Raw genomic sequence first — 8,951 nt, forward strand, 5'->3', positions numbered from 1 at the left:
ATTTTTCTAATGCTTTTACTTTTACTACTAAAAATTTATCAAACATACTAAAAAATAAAAAAAGGATCTTTTTATGAAAATAACGGCGCCCAAACAAGTAGCCTTATTTTTAATTAGAAACCTAACGGCCTAACCCCAACCATTTCGAAATTTTATTGATGCGCGATTTACCCTCGTTTGTTCAATTTCCTCATCGTTGCTTGTGAAGTTGTGTTCCTCTCTGCTCGCATCGCCGTCGTGCTCGTCGCTGCTTTGCATTTTCTCATCGTTGCTTCTGAAGTTGTCTTCCTCTTTGCTAGCGTCGCCGTCGTGCTTGTCTCTGCTCGCGCGCCGTCGTGCTTGTTGCTGCTCGTGCGCCTTCGTACTCGTCATTGCTCGCATCGCCGTAGTGTTAGTCGCTCTGCATTTTGAGCTTCTGAACTTTTCTCTGCTCGATTCCAATTTGCTCGCCTTGTTCTACTTGCGACGTTTTGCTTGGTCCCTGGCTGGGTGCTGGTATGCTCTGCTCTCCCGTGGTGCCCGTGCTCTTTTCATCACAGATAGGCTCCTTACTTTACTCAGCTTTGTTATGGCTGAAGTTGATGAGAAATTTTGGTAATAAAATTTTTTCTTCTTTTATGAGAAATTACTGTTTAATTAATTATGATCCTATTAATCATTGCAATGTTTTATTGTTATTGTGTATTCGCCTGCCTGTGCTTTAATCAATAAATAATGTCAATTTTAGGGCTTGAAAATTTTAATTATTGGTGGTGGAATCTCAAGTTAGGGAACTTAACATTAGATTCATAGTTATTGTAGGTGTTGGAGTTGGCCGAGAATGCTTCCAGTTCAATCAATTTACTACTAGGTTTTTCACAATGCTTCCAATTACCTTCACTTTTTCTTTTTCTCTGCGTAACTAAACTTACTTCTTCAGGGAGGAGGAAGGGGTTGATAGATTCAGCAAAGTTCAAGAGAGTTTCTTGACAAGTTCTTCAACTCTCAGTATACTTAAATTCATGTTAGTGGTAAAAACTTTTATACTTTAAACTTTTATGAAAATAAAGCAAGCCAATTAGTGATGTGTTGTGTGCAGTAGAGATTCTTTTTCTCTCCATTTTTTACATTGATAAATTCCTATGTATAAACTCTGCTTCTCCATGCTCGGTACTTCAGTTTATCGGTGTTTTCTCCATGCTCATTGCATCGTAGGCATTCATTCAACGCCTTTCTTTATCATATATCTTATCAAACTTCATAATTCTAATTAATTGATTAATTAATTAATTATTGCTTTTTCACTTCTCAATGTTCAGGAAGTATGAGGAAATTAACCCTCGAATGTGCAGGAATTCTGCTACATCACTGAAGATAGATACACAAAATCACAGGTAAATTTTAAAAAATAAGTTTTTTTTTCATTAAGCTTTTTTCTCTTTCTTCTAATTGTATTTTTCTTTCCCTATATTTTAATTATCAATATGCTCATCTTAGATCTTTAGTCTTGGCAAAAACTAGTAGATGAAACTGAATTTTATTGTGTCTTTACTTTCTTTTTTCTGTCTGGTCATTGTAAAGTTTTCAAGAGACAATAATTTGCTATATATATAGGCAGGTAATTTTTTTTTCCTTTCAAGAATTCACACCAGATGATGGAATTCTTTATTAGTATTAGTTCATCATGGTTTGTAAAAATTTCAGGTGATGCTGAAAATGAAGAGCAGACATGTTGCAGGAACCATTACCAAAAAGAAAGAGTAAGCTACCTTTGGCTTCACAAATCACATCATTGTTTTCCTTGTATATAGGGATAATCCTGATCATAAATAGATATTAAACTCTTTGTAATCTTGAATTTGCAGTTGTTGTGCTAGATATTTGCACAGACTTACCAGCATGGCCAGAGACAGGAGGGAGAAGAAGAAACAAGAAACAAGAACTCACAACGCTTAGTTGCATCCTACCATCTTAGTGGCTGCAGTGGCTTCTGTTGTGGCAGCCATCGCGGCTGCAATGGCTGCTTCATCTGCACCAAGCAAGGATGAGAGGATGGCCAAGACTGGCATGGCTGTGGCCTCTACAGCCACATTGGTGGCCGCGCAGTGCGTCAAGGCTACTGAGGCAATAGGGGCTGAGAGTGATCACCTAGCTTCTGTGGTTAGCTCAGCTGTCAATGTCAGCTCTTAAGATGATATCACTACTCTTACCGCTGCAGCTGCAACAGGTAGCACTCCTTGATGACACTGTCAAGAATCAACAAGAGTATAGTTGCATTGTCAATAAGCCGCTTCATATGACAAAATGTGTCTTGTTTTCATGTTGGCATGGGTAGTGTGACACTAAGAGATAGTAATGATGACCCTGATCTTAATTATTAATGTTTGTAACTCTAAGAGGAGCAGCTACCCTGAAGGCAAGAGCATTGAAAGAGGTATGGAACATTGCTGCAGTGACACCATTAAAGAAAGGCAGGGGAGGATTGGAATTTGTGGCAAAGGTACTACAATTACCAATAACAATAATAGCAACAATACCAGCACAAGTGATGGTGGGGAGATTCTTAATGGAGAAAATTTTCTAGGCGTCTGCAGCCAAGAGCTACTTGCTAAGGGAAGTGAATTACTCAAACGAACCCGCAAAGGTAACACAACATCAATCACAAATGTTGCTGCTAGTATTAAATCAATTTTATTTTGTTGGCAAAATGACTTGACATAGTAATGAATAATGATGAAAACTGCAGGTGATCTTCACTGGAAAATAGTTTTTGTTTACATACATCAAATAGGCCAGGTAATTTTTTTTCCTTTCAAGAATTCACACCTGATGATGGGATTCTTTATCTGTTTCAGTTCATCATGGTTTGTAAATTTTTCAGGTGATGCTGAAAATGAAGAGCAGACATGTTGCAGGATCCATTACCAAAAAGAAAAAGAGTAAGCTACCTTTGGCTTCACAAGTCACAACATTGTTTTCCTTATATGTGGGGATAATCCTGATCATAAACAGATACTAAATTCTTTGTAATCTTGAAGTTGCAGATGCTATGCTAGATATTTGCAGAGACTTACTACTACTTGATAATGGCAAAAAGCGGAAATACTTTGGGTTGAAGACAGATACAAGGGGAATTGTAGAGATTGAGTGTAGAAATCAAGGGGACTATGATATCTGGACTCAAGGGGTCTCCAGGCTTCTTTCCATTGTTGCACAAAGACAAAACAGATTTGGAAACTGATCCATGCATCTTACACTAATTACTATTAATTGAGTCTCTAGTTACTGCTGACTACTGAACTAAATTCAAATTATATGCATTATAATTCATTTTGCATATGTGTAACCGTAGATAGTCGTCTGTGGCAAGGACTTAACTCAAATGAACTTTCTAAATTAAGCAAAAATTGTCTATTGTCTGAATTTGTGCAATTGTAGGAGTTTTTTTTATTTATTTATTTGGGTAACTATGCCTTGTCTCAAGTTCCTATAATTCTTAAGAATTTCAGCTGAGGATTTATCTCTTTTTTAAATTTTATTGTGTACAAATTTATTTAATAATTAAATGATTATACATGTTTTTTTTTTTGTATTTTCACTACAAAAACAACCCTTATTTTAGCCAAAAAGAGAACCTTTCAATAGTTGCATATTGATATGGGTTGCATAATTAGAAGAATAAGCAATGTTTCCAAGGATTGCATATCAATCTGATAGATAACACTTTAGTAGGTAGTTAATTCAAATTAATAGGCAACATTTTACCGTGTTGTATATTCTAAACAATAGGCAACACTTCGACGTGTTGCATACTAAGAAGACGGAGGGAATGTAGCATACCATGAAGCTAATTGATTGCAATAGTAGTGCATAACTAACTCTTATATCAAAATTATACAGTTAAATGACTAAAATGATATAAAAAATTCACATAATTGATAAAAAATAATAGAAAAAAAATAATGATGAATAAATCTATTTAAAATTTAAAAACACAATAAAAAATTATATATTAAATATATATTCTGAAAAATAAATTTTAGAGATCAAATTTTAATGTAATTTTTTGCAAGATTATTAAAAAAAAAGATGTTTTCATTTTTAACATTTGATAATTTTATGTCATGATTTTTTTTTAAAAATTATTTTGTTGAGAATGATCAAATTTTTTTTTTTAAATCTTAAAGCCATTTCATTTCAATTTTTTTAAGGGCTAATAACTACAAGCCAAATATTACAACTGTATAGAGAAAAACTCTCTTCATCAATTTCACAATTTCCCCTTTCATCTTTCTCCTTCCCCCTTCTTCTTCCGAGCCATTTCACTTCAATTTTTTTTAAGGGCTAATAACTACAAGCCAAATATTACAACTGTACATCAATATGTCATATTGGTAATAAGATAGAGGAGAACTCTCTTCATTAATTTCACAGTTTCTCCTTTCATCTTTCTCCATCCCCCTTCTTCCTCCGAGCCATTTCATTTCAATTTTTTTAAGGGCAAATAACTACAAGCCAAATATTACAACTGTACATCAATATGTCATATTGGTAATAAGATAAAGGAGAACTCTCTTCATCAATTTCACAGTTTCCCCTTTCTTCTTTCTCCTTCCCCCTTCTTCTTCCGAGCTATTTCATTTCAATTTTTTTAAGGGCTAATAACTACAAGCCAAATATTACAACTGTACATCAATATGTCATATTGGTAATACGATAGAGGAGAACTCTCTTCATCAATTTCACAGTTTTCCCTTTCATCTTTTTCCTTCAACCTTCTTCTTCCGAGCCATTTCATTTCAATTTTTTTTAAGGGCTAATAACTACAAGCCAAATATTACAACTGTACATCAATATGTCATATTGGTAATAAGATAGAGGAGAACTCTCTTCATCAATTTCACAGTTTTCCCTTTCATCTTTCTCTTTCCCCCTTCTTCTTCTGAGCCATTTTATTTCAATTTTTTTAAGGGCTAATAACTACAAGCCAAATATTACAACTGTACATCAATATGTCATATTGGTAATAAGATAGAGGAGAACTCTCTTCATCAATTTCACAGTTTCCCCTTTCATCTTTCTCCTTCCCCCTTCTTCTTCCGAGCCATTTCATTTCAATTTTTTTTAAGGACAAATAACTACAAGCCAAATATTACAACTGTACATCAATATGTCATATTGGTAATACGATAGAGGAGAACTCTCTTCATCAATTTCACAGTTTTCCCTTTCATCTTTTTCCTTCAACCTTCTTCTTCCGAGCCATTTCATTTCAATTTTTTTTAAGGGCTAATAACTACAAGCCAAATATTACAACTGTACATCAATATGTCATATTGGTAATAAGATAGAGGAGAACTCTCTTCATCAATTTCACAGTTTTCCCTTTCATCTTTCTCCTTCCCCCTTCTTCTTCCGAGCCATTTCATTTCAATTTTTTTAAAGGGCTAATAACTACAAGCCAAATATTACAACTGTACATCAATATGTCATATTGGTAATAAGATAGAGGAGAACTCTCTTCATCAATTTCACAGTTTCCCCTTTCATCTTTCTTCTTCCCCCTTCTTCTTCCGAGCCATTTCATTTCAATTCTTTTTAAGGGCTAATAACTACAAGCCAAATATTACAACTGTACATCAATATGTCATATTGGTAATAAGATAGAGGAGAACTCTCTTCATCAATTTCACAGTTTTCCCTTTCATCTTTCTCCTTCCCCCTTCTTCTTCCGAGCCATTTCATTTCAATTTTTTATAAGGGCTAATAACTACAAGCCAAATATTACAACTGTACATCAATATGTCATATTGGTAATAAGATAGAGGAGAACTCTCTTCATCAATTTCACAGTTTCCCCTTTCATCTTTCTCCTTCCCCCTTCTTCTTCCGAGCCATTTCATTTAAATTTTTTTTAAGGAATAATAACTACAAGCCAAATATTACAACTGTACATCAATATGTCATATTGGTAATAAGATAGAGGAGAACTCTCTTCATCAATTTCACATTTTCTCCTTTCATCTTTCTCCTTCCCCCTTCTTCTTCCGAGCCATTTCATTTCAATTTTTTATGAGGGCTAATAACTACAAGCCAAATATTACAACTGTACAACAATATGTCATATTGGTAATAAGATAGAGGAGAACTCTCTTCATCAATTTCACAGTTTCCCCTTTCATCTTTCTCCTTCCCCCTTCTTCTTCCAAGCCATTTCATTTAAATTTTTTTTAAGGAATAATAACTACAAGCCAAATATTACAACTGTACATCAATATGTCATATTGGTAATAAGATAGAGGAGAACTCTCTTCATCAATTTCACATTTTCTCCTTTCATCTTTCTCCTTCCCCCTTCTTCTTCCGAGCCATTTCATTTCAATTTTTTTTAAGGGCTAATAACTACAAGACAAATATTATAACTGTACATCAATATGTCATATTGGTAATAAGATAGAGGAAAACTCTCTTCATCAATTTCACAGTTTTTCCTTTCATCTTTCTCCTTCCCCCTTCTTCTTCCGAGCCATTTCATTTCAATTTTTTTTAAGAAATAATAACTACAAGCCAAATATTACAACTGTATATCAATATGTCATATTGTTAATAAGATAGAGGAGAACTCTCTTCATCAATTTCACAGTTTTCCCTTTCATCTTTCTCCTTCCCCCTTCTTCGGAGCCATTTCATTTAAATTTTTTTAAGGGCTAATAACTACAAACCAAATATTATAACTGTACATCAATATGTCATATTGGTAATAAGATAGAGGAGAACTCTCTTCATCAATTTCACAGTTTTCCCTTTCATCTTTCTCCTTCCCCCTTCTTTTTCCGAAACATTTCATTTCAATTTTTTTAACGAATAATAACTACAAGCCAAATATTACAACTGTACATCAATATATCATATTGGTAATGAGATAGAGGAGAAATCTCTTCATCAATTTCACAGTTTTCCGTTTCATCTTTCTCCTTCCCCCTTCTTCTTCCGAACCATTTCATTTCAATTTTTTTAAGCGCTACTAACTACAAGTCAAATATTACAACAGTACATCAATATGTCATATTGGTAATAAGATAGAGGAGAACTCTCTTCATCAATTTCACAGTTTTTCCTTTCATCTTTCTCCTTCCCCCTTCTTCTTCCGAACCATTTCATTTCAATTTTTTTAAGGGCTAATAACTACAAGCCAAATATTACAACTGTACATCAATATGTCATATTGGTAATACGATAGAGGAGAACTCTCTTCATCAATTTCACAGTTTTCCCTTTCATCTTTTTCCTTCAACCTTCTTCTTCCGAGCCATTTCATTTCAATTTTTTTTAAGGGCTAATAACTACAAGCCAAATATTATAACTATGCATCAATATGTCATATTGGTAATAAAATAGAGGAGAACTCTCCTCATCAATTTAGCAGTTTCTCCTTTCATCTTTCTCCTTCTCCCTTCTTCTTCCGAGCCATTTCATTTCAATTTTTTTTAAGGGCTAATAACTACAAGCCAAATATTACAACTGTACATCAATATGTCATATTGGTAATAAGATAGAGGAGAACTCTCTTCATCAATTTCAGAGTTTCCGCTTTCATCTTTCTCCTTCCCCCTCTTCTTCCGAGCCATTTCATTTCAATTTTTTTAAGCGCTAATAACTACAAGCCAAATATTACGACAGTACATCAATATGTCATATTGGTAATAAGATAGAGGAGAACTCTCTTCATCAATTTCACAGTTTTTCCTTTCATCTTTCTCCTTTCCCCTTCTTCTTCCGAGCCATTTCATTTCAATTTTTTTAAGGGCTAATAACTACAAGCCAAATATTACAACTGTACATCAATATGTCATATTGGTAATACGATAGAGGAGAACTCTCTTCATCAATTTCACAGTTTCCCCTTTCATCTTTCTCCTTCCCTTCTTCTTCCGAGCCATTTCATTTCAATTTTTTTAAGGCTAATAACTACAAGCCAAATATTACAACTATGCATCAATATGTCATATTGGTAATAAATAGAGGTGAACTATCTTCATCAATTTAGCTGTTTCTCCTTTCATCTTTCTCCTACCCCCTTCTTCTTCCGAGCCATTTCATTTCAATTTTTTTAAGGGCTAATAACTACAAGCCAAATATTACAACTGTACATCAATATGTCATATTGGTAATAAGATAAGGAGAACTCTCTTCATCAATTTCACAGTTTTTCCTTTCATCTTTCTCCTTCCCCTTCTTCTTCCGAGCCATTTCTTTCAATTTTTTTAAGGGCTAATAACTACAAGCCAAATATTACAACTGTACATCAATATGTCATATTGGTAATAAGATAGAGGAGAACTCTCTTCATCAATTTCACAGTTTTCCCTTTCATCTTTCTCCTTCCCCTTCTTCTTCCGAGCCATTTCATTTCAATTTTTTTTAAGGGCTAATAACTACAAGCCAAATATTAAAACTGTACATCAATATGTCATATTGGTAATAAGATAGAGGAGAACTCTCTTCATCAATTTCACAGTTTTCCTTTCATCTTTCTCCTTCCCCTTCTTCTTCCGAGCCATTTATTTCAATTTTTTTTAAGGAATAGTAACTACAAACCAAATATTACAACTGTACATCAATATGTCATATTGGTAATAAGATAAAGGAGAACTCTCTTCATCAATTTCACAGTTTTCCTTTCATCTTTCTCCTTCCCCCTTCTTCTTCCAGCCATTTCATTTCAATTTTTTTAAGGGCTAATAACTACAAGCCAAATATTACAACTGTACATCAATATGTCATATTGGTAATAAAATAGAGGAGAACTCTTTCATCAATTTCACAGTTTCCCTTTCATCTTTCTCCTTCCCCTTCTTCTTCCGAGCCATTTCATTTCAATTTTTTTAAGGGCGAATAACTACAAGCCAAATATTAAACTGTACATCAATATGTCATATTGGTAATAAGATAGAGGAGAACTCTCTTCATCA

At 33.8% G+C, this 8,951-nt stretch overlaps 1 pseudogene; it reads left to right on the top strand.

The window, feature by feature from the left end:
- Positions 1-568: 568 nt before the first annotated feature.
- LOC112730629 (VAN3-binding protein-like) lies at positions 569-3,329 on the top strand (annotated as a pseudogene).
- The last annotated feature ends 5,622 nt before the right edge of the window (positions 3,330-8,951 follow it).

Source organism: Arachis hypogaea, chromosome 12 (genome assembly GCF_003086295.3).
Source record: "Arachis hypogaea cultivar Tifrunner chromosome 12, arahy.Tifrunner.gnm2.J5K5, whole genome shotgun sequence".
NCBI lineage: Eukaryota > Viridiplantae > Streptophyta > Magnoliopsida > Fabales > Fabaceae > Arachis > Arachis hypogaea.